The 14,692-nt window shown below is 39.3% G+C and overlaps 1 protein-coding gene across 5 annotated transcripts in view; it reads left to right on the top strand.

Moving 5' to 3' along the window:
• LOC134349486 (protocadherin Fat 3-like) overlaps nucleotides 1–14,692 on the top strand; it is a 763,599-nt gene that overhangs the window by 16,885 nt on the left and 732,022 nt on the right. Inside the window, exon 2 of one of the 5 annotated variants that reach the window (XM_063053871.1) lies at nucleotides 4,366–4,424. The exons of the other annotated variants lie outside the window; for them this stretch is intronic. The gene's annotated coding sequence lies outside the window, so the exon portion shown is untranslated. The remainder of the gene's footprint in view (nucleotides 1–4,365; nucleotides 4,425–14,692) is intronic. 5 annotated transcript variants of the gene reach the window in all.

Below are 14,692 nucleotides of genomic sequence, written 5' to 3'. Positions count from 1 at the left end.
CCTGGCCTGCTGCGTTCACCAGCAACTTTGATGTATGTTGCCCCAGTTTACATCAAGTCTCACCAATATAGAGGAGGCTGCATCTGGAGCACTGAATTCAATAGCTTTGCAGATGAAGTGTTGCCTCACCTGGAAGGTCTGTTTGGGGCTCTGAATGGAGGTAAGGGAGGAGGTGAATGAGCAGGTGTAGTGTTTCGGTCAGTTGTAGGGAGGTGGCCAGGAGGGAGATCGGTGGGGAGGGATGAATGGGCAAGGGAATCATGATGGCAGCGTTATCAGCAGAGAATAGTGGGGGTGGGGGGGTGGGGAAGTAAAATGTGTTTGGTGGTAGGACCCGGTTGAAGATGGCAGAAATTGTGGAGGATTATGAAGACAAGAGGAACACTATCCCTGCTAAGGCAGTGGGAAGATGGAGAGAGTATGAATGTTTGGAAAATGGAGAAGTGCAGGTGAGGTCAGTATCAATTGTGGAGGAACAGAAACCCTGTTCTTTGAAGGAGGAGGACACCTTTGATGTCTGGAGAGAAAAGCCTCATCTTGGGAACAGATGCAGTGGAGATGAAGGAACTAAGAAAAGGGAATAGCATTTTTATAGGAGACATGGTGGGAAGAGGTATAGTCAAGATGGCTGTAGGAATTGGTAGGTTTCTGAAAGATGCCCGATGACAGTTTGTCTCCAGAGATGGAGACAGAAATCATGAAAGGAGAAAGTGGTGTTAGAAATGGACCAAGTGAATTTAAGGGCAGGTTGGAAGTTGGAGGCAAAGTTGATGAAATTGACAAGCTCTGCATGGGTGCATGAAGCAGCACCAATGCAACTGTCAGTGTTGCACAGGAAGAGTTGGGAAACATTACCAGTGAAGATGGGGTGTGGACTGTTCTATGTAGCCAGTGAAAAGGCAGGCACAGCTGGGGCCCATGCTGGTGCCCATTGTTACCCCTTGAGTTTGGAGAAAATGGGAGGAGCTGAAGAAGAAATTAATGATGTGGAGGGCCATTTCTTCCCCTCAGAGGAGGGTGGTGGTGGGAGGGAACTGGTTGGGTCTTTTGTGGAGAAAGAAGCGGAGACCTTTAAGGCCGCCTTGATGAGGGATAGAAGTATTTAGGAACCAGACATCCAGGTGAAGATGAGGCAGTCAGGGCTAGGGAATTGAAAGTTGTCCAGATCAAGAAATTGCAGGGATATGTGCCAGGAGGGAGATTAGTGGGGAGGGATGAATGGCCAAAGGAATCACGGAGGGAGTGATCTCTGCAGGAAGTGAAATAAATGCACATCTTTTGTAAATTTGATAAATTTATTTGTTTCAGGTTCCTCCTTAAACTACTGTTCTCCAACTGTTTTCTTATCCTCCTCTCCTTAGCTGCTGCTTATACTGAGATTGTCTACATTGATGCCTATTTAATTTTAAGCTGATTAATGCTCAGTTAATTGTCATCTTTCCAATTAACGTTCTTGCTCTTTCAAAAGAATATAGAGCATCAAGGAAAGAGGCACATTTATCCATTTAGTCATTATGTTTTCATTAAATTTACCATCCATGTATATAGAAATTGTTAGGAAAAGCTAAAATCAAGATAACATTGACAATTTTAATACATTTTATGTAACTATGCTGTTGATGCTTGGAATTATTTTCTCTGGTTAATTGGGATTCCTTTGGTTGATAATTTTGGCCAATTTTCACACAAAAAAATCTGTTGCTTGCACTTGTGGATTCAAGGCATTTTCTAATTTACAATGTGTTACTTTCAAAGGAAGTTAACATTACTGCAGATGGGTTGTGATCAGCTTTTTGTTGGCTGATTTTATTAAACAAAATATGCTTGACAGGAAACATACAATTTGAAAATATGGATCTCACTGATTACAATTTGTATAAATTTGTTTATCGATTGCATTTCAAATATCTCTTCCACATACAGTTTGTAGCAATGCATAGGTGCAAAATCATATTCTCAAGTACTTGGGTTAGTGACTCTGTAAGGTTCCATCTGCTTCTAGGATCCATAAAAATAATTGTTTGGCATTTGGCTTTCAATTGTAGCTTTTGTTACAAAGCCAACAATTAAAATGAGGCACTTCCTATGCCAGACATGAAAACTTCTGCTTAGCTTGGCTGTGAGCGCTTCTGTGTCTGTTATAAATCCACTAGCAAAGATCTTCAATTGCAGTGAAATAAAAAGAAGGGAAATTCCCATGTTATTTGTTGATATTGATTTGGTGCTCTTTTTTTTAAACAATGACCTGCTTTTCTTCAGAATCTTTGGCAAAGTCAGGTCATACTGTGTTGGGACCGCAGTCTAGGCAGGTTTTGTTTATCAGGCATGGAACATCAGAGCAAGTGTGTGTCAGGGTCCCCTTTCAGCTCTATTGATGTTTTATGCTTGTTTATACACATCATCAGTAACTTCCATTTCGGCTTGGCCTTTAATCATCCTAAGGTAATTCTAACATCTGGGGATCCTGTTAAACATGCATGATATGATGGTTACAAATGCATGTTGTATTCCATTGAGGTAAATGGAAATTTTGGATGTGGTATTTAACTGGTAAACCACTCATTATAAATCAGGTTCAATTCACTAAGATTGGTTAAAGGAAATTTACTTTAGAGTGATGTCATTTTAAAAAATATATTGGTATTGTTTGTGTGGCTGTTTCAGAAGACTTTTGGCAAACTGGTTTACCAAAACTCTCGTGGCAAACTGGTTTAAAAAAATTGCAAATCTATGGGATTGGAGTGTTAATGCTAACGATCGTTAGCTGGATTAACAGGTGTTTTGTGATTGGAGAATATACTAACAGTAGTCTTTAAATTTAGTGGGCATGATAAAGAAGTTTGCAGTTGATTTAAAATGTTTGTAGGTTTGACAATGAGGATAAAATTTAATTTGCAGGAAGACATGGATAGTTTCATCAGTTAGGCAAGAACTTAGCTGAAGGATTTGAAACTGTGACCCTCCAGTATCATTACCATCTCTTGAAAGTTTTCTACATCTATATTCCAGGATGAAGAGTTGGCTCTAAAAGTCATCCTGTAATCAATCCATCTACCACTTTCAAATTTTGGTTCTTAGTGGTTGGTTTAGCTAACAGCAACAAAAAAAGCATTGCAACAAAGTTGCGACAGCAGATCAATATTGAGTATTACCGAAAATGGTTAGAATGTATGTCTATTTGCCTTCTGCACCATTTTTGTAACCTATTAATAGCCTGTACCTGAGGACGTTAAGCAACCAAAGCACTTAAGGAGTGAAGGCAAATGGCAAATGTACACTTAGTATGTTTGTTTTATCTGTTATCTTTATGCTGTATATTCTCTTTATACCCTGCCAACAGTTGCACCCCACCACCAAAAAAAAAGCTATACTTCAGTTGACTTCCCTCCTTCCTTGTCATTGTGCCAAATTCCCAGATTCTTTGGAAGAAATTTCTTCCATGTTCAGATCATTTCTCTTTCGTGGGGTTGAAAATTGTCACTACCATTCCATCTCTTTTCAGCAAATGCTGTAAACTAAAAGCAAGCAAATTACCTGTATAAAAATATAAAGTAAGCTTTGGGTTCTATTCTATGCATGAAATGAAAAGGTAAGCTGAAACAAAACCAAAATGAAAACAATCCTTACCTTGACATATAAAAGTAGCTTGTATTTGAATTTTTTTTTGATTCTGTTAACAGAAGAGTTCTCACTCATTCATGCAAAGGGAATAAAACCTGGAAATAGTTTCAAGTTTAGACTATCAACAGAGGTTGATGTCCTCAAAGCTTGCAGAACAATAGCCAGAAGCTAAATACGTGAAACAATCCTTAAACTGGTGAGCTCATTAAAAAACCTATTATTGCACATATTATGCACATGTTGCATTTTCCTTTATAAATAAAAGTCGGGGGGGGGGGTGGAAACCCTGAAATAATTATCTAGTCTCAACCTGGTTGACTTTGGCACAATGTCCTTGAGAGACCTGGGTCAAAAACCTGTCATTCCTGATCTGTTCTGAACTGACTCTTGTTACGATGTGGTCTCCGGCTCTGCAAGGTGCATCCTTTAACATCTCTGTAGCTCCTTTCAAACCAGCTGACTCTTTCCGAGGTGGTGCCTGTTTGTTCAACAGAGGAAGCCCTCTTCTGTTCTGATCTTGTGCGTGGCAAGTACTGAGTTGCTTTCTGTCATATTCACCTATTTGAGTTTCATTCTCACTCTGTCTGCAATACTTGTCAATGCAATGGGACCACTGTGGTAATTTGCATATCTTTGGTTGTCTCATGATTTTTGTTTTGCACATCTAGTTTTAGCATCCTTTGATTTTAGGAGTGGAGTTATAGTGGGTTTAATTTGCATTTCCCTTTTTCCATTTCTCTGTAGAAAGTGATGTCCAATTATGAAAATACCAGTCCTTAAAGAACCTTACAAAGTCATCTGCTGTGAGTTGCAATTTGTTATGAATGATAAATATGTCATGGTGCTGTGACTGTCCAGCTTTTCTTTGGGTGTACAAATAACTGGCCACTGATGAGTGGGTTATACGTATAAATATGTGATTGCATATGTATCATCACTCTGCACATGATATGTGTGCACCTCGCTTAATTAAAAACAACGTTAGACTCACATTTTTGACTTCTGTGTCTTCTGTTGAATTAGTATAATGTTTTGAAGTTACAAAACATGACAATTCCCTTCCTTAAGAACAGCAGATTTGTATTCCTGGGAGTTCCCACTTGCAGTTTTGCTTTCTGATTCAGCATGGCAGCTTCATTTTTGCATAGACAGACTTTGGCACCATGCTGTGGTACCTCCTTTATTCACTCTTTACAATACTGACAATTGTCTGTAATTTAAAATTTTAATAAAGGTGCATTATTTCTGAAGTGGCTTACAGAGCCAATTGATATCCTTTGTTATTTTCATTCCAAGTGCACTGAGGAATCTCTACAGGTTCTCCCCAGGTTATGAACACCTGATTTATAGGCCGCCTGAACATACAAATGAGTGTTTGTGAGGCTGGCGTGGTATGGGATGGATTTACCAGTTGATGTTAGGTTGCAACAGTCTTCTGCTGGCTCAGAATGGGTCATTACCACGTGCCTTCTCTCCTCCCTCCTTTACACCCTACACCCCTCCCAACCAAGCCACAGCAATTCGGGGCTGGTTAAACTGAGCAGAACTGGGGCAAGCTGGCAGCTGCTCTTCGCGGCCATATCACGTTCTCTTCACAGCTACTTCTCTGATTCCCTCCGACAAATTGTTTATATCTGCCACAAAAGGTTCATGATCTAAACGGTTCTCAGCAAAGGAACCATCACTCCCCGAGGACTCTCTGTATCCCCAAACTCTATAGCACAATAAACAGTGCTTAAAAGTGTTAAAGCAACAATTATTGCTCTCAGAGTGAAATCAGATATGACACAAATGTGACATCTTCTATTTGTGTGGTTGTTTCACTGTAGGATTACTGATATCAGTATTTAAGTTATTTTCCCAGCTGTTTGGAGATCTCATCCACAATGGACAAGGGTTAAGTTATGGTATAGTTTAAAATTAGCTTTACTCTGGCATCTGGATTTCTTCTTTTGCCATGAAGAGCCACATTGGAAAATGTAATTGTTTCCTTCTGTATAGAAACTGACTTAAAAATGAAATTACTTTTATTTTAGAATTAATTATCTACAAAGAATATTTTTTTCATTGATCTTCAAATGTTTTCCTTTTCACCAATCTTGAGGCCAGAAGTTCATTTTCTTCTTTGACTTTTATTAAGTTTCTTCAGATTAATAGATGTGAAACTATTATCTTGTTGAATGTATTTGGAATACTTAGCACTCCTTGTATTGAGCACGCCATTAGCATTGTAAAGCAGGGTATTCAGACAGACTTAAAGTAACTTTAGCTCCCAGATTGAGTACTGTAGGCGCAATTTATATTCATACATTGTAGTGTTTCATATTCCCTGCATGAAATTCTACATTGCCAAGACAATACCAATGAAAGAATCACAGCAGTGGTGAAATATAGTCTTGGTAATAATTACAAGAGGTGTAAATCTTCTCTGCATTTGCTGTCATTTCAATGGTTCTTCCCAGATTTGCAATGTTAAAATAAAGTTGAATCACATTTGCGAGAATATTGATAATGCTACTTGCAAGTTGACTAACGCTGTTTCTGATTACAGATCATAAATTTGAGGGAACTATTTTCAAGTGATGTAGCATTTTAGTTGATACTATGTTGCTCGTGATCCATTACTTCTATGTTGAATGCTCATTGGAAAATGAGGTATTCACTGTTGCAGAAACATGGCCATTCGGAAGAGAATGGGAATCAAACTGCCAATGGGAATGTATGCCTCAGAATCTGATTAAAGATGCCAACTTCTTTGTTAAGGCAACTAAAGCTTGGTCATGTCTTTTATTTGTAATTCCATATTCGTTTATTCCCACTTATTAGGTACATTGGGTTTACTGCACAAATTGCAAAGAAAGAGCAGATACTTGGTTTCTGCTTAAATTCTTCATGGGGTTCCAGCCAGGTCCAGCTGTGGATTTTAACCAAAGTTTTGATGACAAACTCCACCATGTTCAACAGGAATGATGCCTAGGCATGTCCAGTCTGGTGGTATATATACTGCTGTCATTCATCCCTCCTGATTGGTTTGACATCAACCAATCGGATTTCTGCTGTCTCACCTTGTTTAAAATCATATTTCAGTTCTCATTTAGAGCGAGACCCTTGTCTTTGTTGAACAACTTATTCTCTGGTCTTATTTCAATGGCTTCCTTCACCAGGCAGTCCCAAAAGCCATTGGCACAGCACGGTAGTTCTATGCAGTCAAAGTCAATCCTGTGGTCATTGCGAATGTGATGTTCTGCTACCTCCAATTTCTCTGGGTAACTCAAATAGATACACCTCCTCCGCTCCTTGATGCGGGTTTCCACCGTGCACTCCGTCTGGTCAATATACCCTCCTCCGCCTAAACGGAAGCTCAAATCCCAGCTTATGTGGGTCACAGATGACCTGCGACTCAGGATGGCTGACAGTTGCAGGATTCACTGTGAATGCGGAGTGGAGTTTGTAATTGAAACATTGGTTAACATCGACACTTGGGCTCGGCTGGAAGCTTGAGAAGAGTTTATATGTCATATACGCCGTGAAAGCAGTAAATCATTTTTGGTTTCTGTTGTCTGCATGAATTTGTTCCCAGATGATAAAATCTGCTTCTTTCTGCTGACCTGTTATTCAAGCAAACTGATCTCGTCTGTTTTTAAGGAAGGAGGAAAATGTTCTTTGCCTGATTCATATATAGCTCAGTTGGTTTTATGCTGAATTATGGGCTCACTAATGCTGTAGATTACAGCAAGAATGCACTTCAATTCCACCTTGCCTGACAACTTTGCAGAAATGAATAGAAGTCCTCGGGTTGAGAAGATGAGAGATGGTCATTCATGTTGGTAGGAGGAATGAGCAGAACAGAGGTCACTCGCGTTAATAATAATAATATTATTCAAAAATTGCTTGATGGCTAGGAAGAGGGAAGAATTTAAAATCTGAACATCAGTTCACATTTAAAGCAGATCTACACATTGAAGATATCAAAGAGGTTTTTATTATTGATATTTAGAATCTAGAAAGATCAGAGATAGAAGTCATTTTAAACGTGCTGCTACTCTCCCTTATGGCTTTGTAAATCAAACAAAATTGAAGTATGGATTAAAAATTCACTCCTGTAGGATCTGAGGAAAAGTTAGTCATATAAACACAAAATGTGAATGAAACAACAAATGGCGTCACATGATTGCAGTGCAGAAAATGGTGAGATGAGTGCTTTTATAGGAATGCAACCCCTCTGTAATGATGATAATCCAGGGGCTGCAGGAGAAATGGGAGCCAAAGGAGGGACTTCTCCTTCTATTCTGTCCTTTTATACAGACTCGTACCTATTTTTAATTGTTCCAGTTCTGATGGCTTTCTCTCAGCTGCCGGTGTACTCACTTCTAGAATTCTGACCCTTAACCCTCTGTAGTTTCCTTGCTGCTGTAAGACAAATTAAAACCTACAATTTTGACCAAATTTTCGTAATACCTTGTGGCAGTGTCAAATTTGCTTCAGTAAAGCTTCAGTGAAATGTTTCTTTCACAGTTAGGCATTCTCTGAATTAAGTTGTTTTGTAATGATTCTAGGAACAACAATAGTAGGAACTGTGGGAAGTGTTAGAACATAGAGCCGTATATTCAGGACCAGGCCCCTCAACCCCGCCATATCTGTGTTGACCATGATGCCAGTCTAGCTACTCGTATACACCTACATGTGGTTTAAATCATTCTACTCGTTGTTTGATAATGTACCTGTCTAAATACCTTTTAAACATTGTTATCATGTTAGCTTCCATTACCTCATGGTCATGGAATAATACAGCACAGAAACAGGTCCTTCAGCCCATCCAATCTGTACCTAATCATTTAAACTCCCTGTTCCCATCGATCTGCACCAGGACCAAAGTCCTCCATACCCCTACCTATCAAATTTCCCTTGAACATTGAAATCGAGCTTGCATGCCCCACTTGCAGCTCATTCCACACTGTCACGTCCCTCTGAGTGAAGAAGTTCCCTTCATGTTCCCCTTAAATTTTTCACCTTTCTCTCTTAACTCATGACCTCATTTGGCAGCACATTCTGGACGCCTACTCTGCGTGTTTTTTTTTAAAAAATGAGCTGCCTTGCATATCTTCCTTACATTTTCCCCTCTCACCTTGGACCTATGCCCTCTAATATTTGGCATTTTCAGCCTGGGGGAAATGACTGTGTATGCCTCATGATTTTATATACATACCTACCTAGCCTTCTCTCAGTCTTTGATGCTCCAGAGAAGACAATTCAAATTAGCTTTTCACATGTTTAGAGCTAGAAATTTTTCCATGATTTCTCTTTTCTTTGCCTGTTCTCCCATTCATTCATGCATAATTGCATCAAAGAAAGATGTTCAAGTCCTGAAATTGTGACAATAGAAAACCTGTCAGCAGGCACAATCAATCCCCTGTAAAACTGAGAGCAGTTGCTGGAGCTTACAATTGCACAGTTATATACAAAAATTAGTTCAGAGATCTTGTACTTGTTCTCTGCAAATTATAAAAATATATGACGCTCCATTGCCCAAACTGCATTTTTACTTTACCACTATAGTTATTGAAACCTGATTTGAAGCAAACACTATTTGTAAATGTGACTCTAACCATCACTAGAGCTGTTGCACCTTGCTGACTGACATGTACTGTAACTGAGTGCCTTAGCATTTTGAGTCATAGCTATTGGTTAACAACTTATTTTACCTTAAAAATCTAACTTTATTTGCCTTGTCATTTATTCAGATAAATATTTTCTTAAGTTTCTAATATAAAAATGGTATCTTTTAGAGTTTTTGAAATTTCAACTTTAATCCTATGCATATTCCAGAATTTATTTTCTATACTGTAAAATGTTTTAAAAGTCATTGCTGCCCGAGGTTTCTTCAGACTCTGGCCTGCTCAGAGATATCAGTACTGATGGATGTTGAGAATTCCCCTGAGCTGATGCCTGACAGTCACTGACTTTGAGAAAGGGGAGATCAACACTGTACTGATCTTTGAGCAGCTTTCTTTTGACATTAGCAGTTGGCACCTCTGTTTTGATAGCAATGTCTAGGTCAACAGCTTGTCAATGATCTTCTAGTGCCAGTGTGTGGAGTTTTTGAGGGGAAATCAGTGTCTTCAATTTTTTATACCTCACTGTGTCATTCACTGCAGTGCAATTCGGGCAATAGTAACAAAGAGTGCAGTCATGATAATTAGTTTTTTAGATATTTGGTTTTGGGTGGGAACACATGAAGAATGAATTGACTGAATAAAAAAATAGTACCTTACTCTGAGAACAAATGATTTAGGCCTCTTGTGTCTCTGTAATATTGGTCGCAATCTACAGATGAACAAGATTACAAATTTTATTTGTTGAAACATTTCTCACTAGTATCTTACTAACAAATAGTGAGACATTAAAATGAGTCCAGATAACACAGTTGCTTTAACTTACTAATGAATGATTTAACAAGTTCACGGTTTTGAATTTGTTTGTTTTCTTTGGAATGTTATTCATAAATACACTGATAACTATTGGAGGAGCTACATGTTATTATCATTAGTGCTTTGAATTGCTTTGGTTTCCAACCAGCAGAAGGGAGTCTTGACTCAATGATCATGACGTGATAAAAACCATAGCAAAGCGACAGTGAATACGAGGGATCCTTTATGCATATTTTTATTTTTAAATATTTTCCCTCTTGAGATCCCAAAGAATAAATTAATATTTAAGTCAAACAAATTTACCCAGTTGCTGGAATTTGAGTCTTTCTTTATTTGACAGACATTGAGGCGGTGAAGTTTAATATCTGGATGTAGTGCTTGCTGTTCTCATGAACTCATGCTAATTGATAAATCATTTTATTTAAGCAGGTAGATGAAATTGTTTTATACTGCTATGGAGTTGGAACCCCTTAGTAGCAAATAGGCTTGAATTATTTAAAGTCAATAAAACTTAAACAATATTCTAAAGGGCAAAAGGCATTGCAGGTCCTAGCCTATCCTAAAAGTTCCTAGCTGAGAGATAAACCAAAAAAATAACATGACAAACCCATGGTTGCTGAGAAAAGTATTTGAGAAACTCCCAGCTGAATGTGGTCTAGTTTGGCATGAAGTGATTATGTCTCAAGAGCAGTGTTTGATGGAATTGGCCAGAGCGTTACCTGGTCACATGGACAGCAGCTCTGCTGAAACATTCTGTTGATGAAATTAGATGTATCCAGTTAAGCCAAGGAAGCTATTCTATCACAATGTGTTTGCGGTATCTCCATACTCAACAATTCCAATACTTGACAGGCCTCTGAGCTTCTACTATTTATAAACTCATGAATCTTTAACAGTGGGCTTCCCTTATCCTAACCTGTCTGTACTGTCACTGTTGGACTCATAACCTACATCATCTGCCAGTCCAACAAACTATTTGATTTTAAAATTCTCATCATTGCATTCAACCTGTCAATAGCTTTGTCTCTCCTTGACATTGTGAACTTCCATAGTGCTCTGACCCCTACTCTAGCTCTAGCGTCTTGAGCATCTCCCTTTAGTGACAGCTGACAACCATACTGTTGACTGCAGCCCATGATATTTTCATGGAAAAATACCAGAACATGGTCAATACTCTCAGTATTCACAAAACAAAGGACTGTTATCTGCTGCCCTTACTCCACTATAATGAATGTTTTCCAGGGTCTTGCAGTGAACTTTGGTTACTTCTATATCTTGAACACAAATGCTTTTGCAAAGACAAACTTTGAGACACATCCTGTTTGACCATTGGAATCTCTCGTCCATGATTGATATTGAGAACATTGAGGCCATGAACCGGGAGGACACAGAAGCTCTAAGATGGATGAGTACACCACCACATAAGCTAATAACCCAGACCCTGTTTGTGGTTTCCACATTGGTTTCATTAGTCATCTCAAAAGCAGAGTGGAAGAAAGTAGATCTCTATTCAAAGTATTTCCTAAGAAGGAGATCAGCTGCAGGGGTCTTGGATTGTGGAATTGCCTTACTAAACTACCCAGCTTTTTCACCCATCTTTCTATCCAGCTTTTCTACCCCTCATCAAAGCTAATCTCTTTTGTGCAACAAAATGGTTGCACATTTTTTTGCAACAAGTAACATTTTGTCTGATGAAGCTATGAGAGTCATTTTCTTTCATTTAATGTGCATTATAAATACATGTTTCCAGTTAAATGATTTCTCCCTATATTTTTCTTTCTGAAATTGATCCACTATTTGCAACTGTGCCTAAGTTCTCTTCATTCGAGTCTGTTTCTTGTGCCTGCACCTGTTATCACACCCATTATGTACAATATTTTGATTCTCATTTAGTTTATGGTATCTAGTAGCGACTCTCAGTTTTTATTATTTCTTTAAAAATAAAGAAACCAGCTTGTAGTGAAAGGAAGGGGAGAATAAGAGCTGTAACAGGTGGCTAGGTCAGAAACCTCCATTTGCTGGATATCTATAGTATGGAAACTCTTCAAATCCAGCCGAGGGAGGCCTTGGATTGTGTTGGGGATGAGGATGTCAGAGGGCACATACCAGTTGTAGGTTCGTAATGACATTTTTCGTCTCTTTCTCATACTATTGTACTGCAGCTGTTGTCAAACTGTATCATGTAACGCTCATTGCTGAAGGTGACATCTGATCTCAGGTCCTCTGAAATTTATTCTAACTGAGCTTTCTCTTCCTCCTCCTAGAGGTGGCTGTAAGCAAGATCCTTAAAGAGCTGGCTTTGCTAACATTTAGAGCATGCGCCTTCACTGATACTGTACCTTGGCAGCAGCTGCAGTAAAGATTTACTCTGACTGTAGACCAGTGAAGGACATAATTGTGCATAGGACATTACAGAGGAGACGGGTAAGGGAGATGGAACCAAATGTCACTGTCCTGCTGTATCATCATTGATGGTTTTGCAGTGTGATAATTTACTTTGGAATGTATGGCATCTCCAGGCTTATGCTGCATTGTCTCTTCAACCCAAGCTCCAGCCTCTCTCACCCTTCTACAGATGTTCGCTATATTAATTTACATGGTCAGAATTGAGAGATTGATACCTTCCGACAAGGTCATAGCAAACTAATTCCATACTGTAAATGTAAGTCGAAATACCGAAGGAGAACCTGTAACCCAGGATTCACTTTCTGTATATAGTTCCACATGCCCCTCAGACACATTTTCCCCTCTATATGGGTGCTGGTGTATGCTTCCAAAGGAAAGGGTTATACATTACAGTGCAGAACACCTGGTTTAATTTGACTTGGGTGGTGGACCTTGGTTGCTTTAGCATGTAAGGCATTTTAAAATTAATTAGTGTTATTAATTGTATTGGGAGCAGATAATAAGTCCCTTGCTGCAGTTGCTTCAAAGATTCATGAGAATTTGAAGTGCTTACAGTAAAAACAAATTAAACAGAGGATAAACACTTAATGAAGAGATAAAATGCACTTGACTAGTAACGGTACCATTGAAATACATTTTCTACTGCCAAGTACCCTGAGTTCCTACTACATTTAAACATGATTTAAACCTGGTGTGCGGTGAAAGTTAGCGCCAGCAAACCATGCTACCAACGGCATTGTCCTTCAGACAGTTCACAAAACTACCTACCTTTAATTATTCTGTCAAATTTGATTCTACTACTAAGCTGCGTGCAATTGGTACCTGTGGTTTACATTTTGATGGTGTGTTTTTGGGTTGATTGGCAATCGGGTACTTCTCTATCTCCAAAGGATTTTGGTGAGATTTGGAGCAGAGTGTGCAGTCTGGAGAAGGGGCGCGAGCCCATGATCGGCTCCATTTCTTGCCGATCTCACTGATTAAAGTGTTGATCAAGATTGAAATCTATGAGGACGAGAGCGGAAGCTGATTCGGTATTCATTGTCCTCTGCCTGTGTTTAACCGGTCTCACTCTCCCTCTGACTGCTGCCAGAGGAAGGAGCTGGAGCCTTGGGCCTTGGATTAGACTTGTTTTTAGAGGATTCTGCAGTTCTTGTTATGTGTTTCTACTTTCTGGTTACTTTTTTTATTATTACTATTTTGTGCATCTGCAGCCTGCAGTCAATGAATGATAAATTGAACTGTACCTTCCTGGACTGCTTCAAGGACTCTGTGGTTTGAATGTTTAATATTCTGTGTGGTATACACTCAATTTTTGCCATTTGTGTGATTTGTTTTTTTTTTGGTGCGTTGGCTGTTTTATGTTTTCTTTGATTGGTTCGTGGTTTCTGTTCCTTGGTTGATTGTGGGAAGGCTCATCTCTGGGTTGTATACTGCATACATACTTTGATAATAAATGTAATTTGAATATTTGTAGAAGTTTCAAGTATCATCAGGGTTCTTGGCCTCTAAAAATGAAAATGTACTCTTCTTATCTGTGAAATCTGGGAATTCCCAGTAACTGTTGGAAAAGACAAAGGAAAATTGGTTGGGTGCTCGTTGGCATGATCTGTTAAAATGGAATTCTGCCTTTCCATGTTGATATCTGCCTGATTAATCTTCAATTAGAAATGTGAACAATTTCTAATCCATCAGAATTAACTTGTTTAATTGAGCTATAGCCATATACCCATCTGGGTAGTGGGTAGTGGCACCATATGTCACTACTACAGGGCGTGACGACCCTGCCTTACACAAGTTCCAGGCACAGCCGGCTTCGGCTGACAGTACCCGGTATGAGGCCCTATCCAGGGTTATGGATCCCACTGCCTTGTGGGTATCTTCGGGAGAAGAGAAGGCTAAAGAGTAAACCCTACACAAATCCGGAGTGGAGCCCCTAAGGTGGTTGGATGACATATCACGTCACCTCCTGGCAGCTCCTGCAGCCAAGCTGATGCCAAATATACCGCTTCGCATTCCTTTGGACCACATCCGTGAGGCCGAGAGGGGGATCTTGATGTCTGGGCAGCCCAGGATCTCCATATTTATTGCCCAGGTCTGCGCCCCGGAACGGGCACATCCATTGTCTACTTAGACAGACAGAGCCATGATGATGAGCCATATTGAACTCCAGTCTTCAGCATGTAATGGATTGGTTTAGGGGAATGATAGGCAGGGCTTTATAAATGTTGCACTTCTAG

The sequence above is a fragment of the Mobula hypostoma genome, chromosome 7 (genome assembly GCF_963921235.1).
Source record: "Mobula hypostoma chromosome 7, sMobHyp1.1, whole genome shotgun sequence".
NCBI lineage: Eukaryota > Metazoa > Chordata > Chondrichthyes > Myliobatiformes > Myliobatidae > Mobula > Mobula hypostoma.
This window is presented reverse-complemented; position numbering and strand designations above follow the sequence as displayed.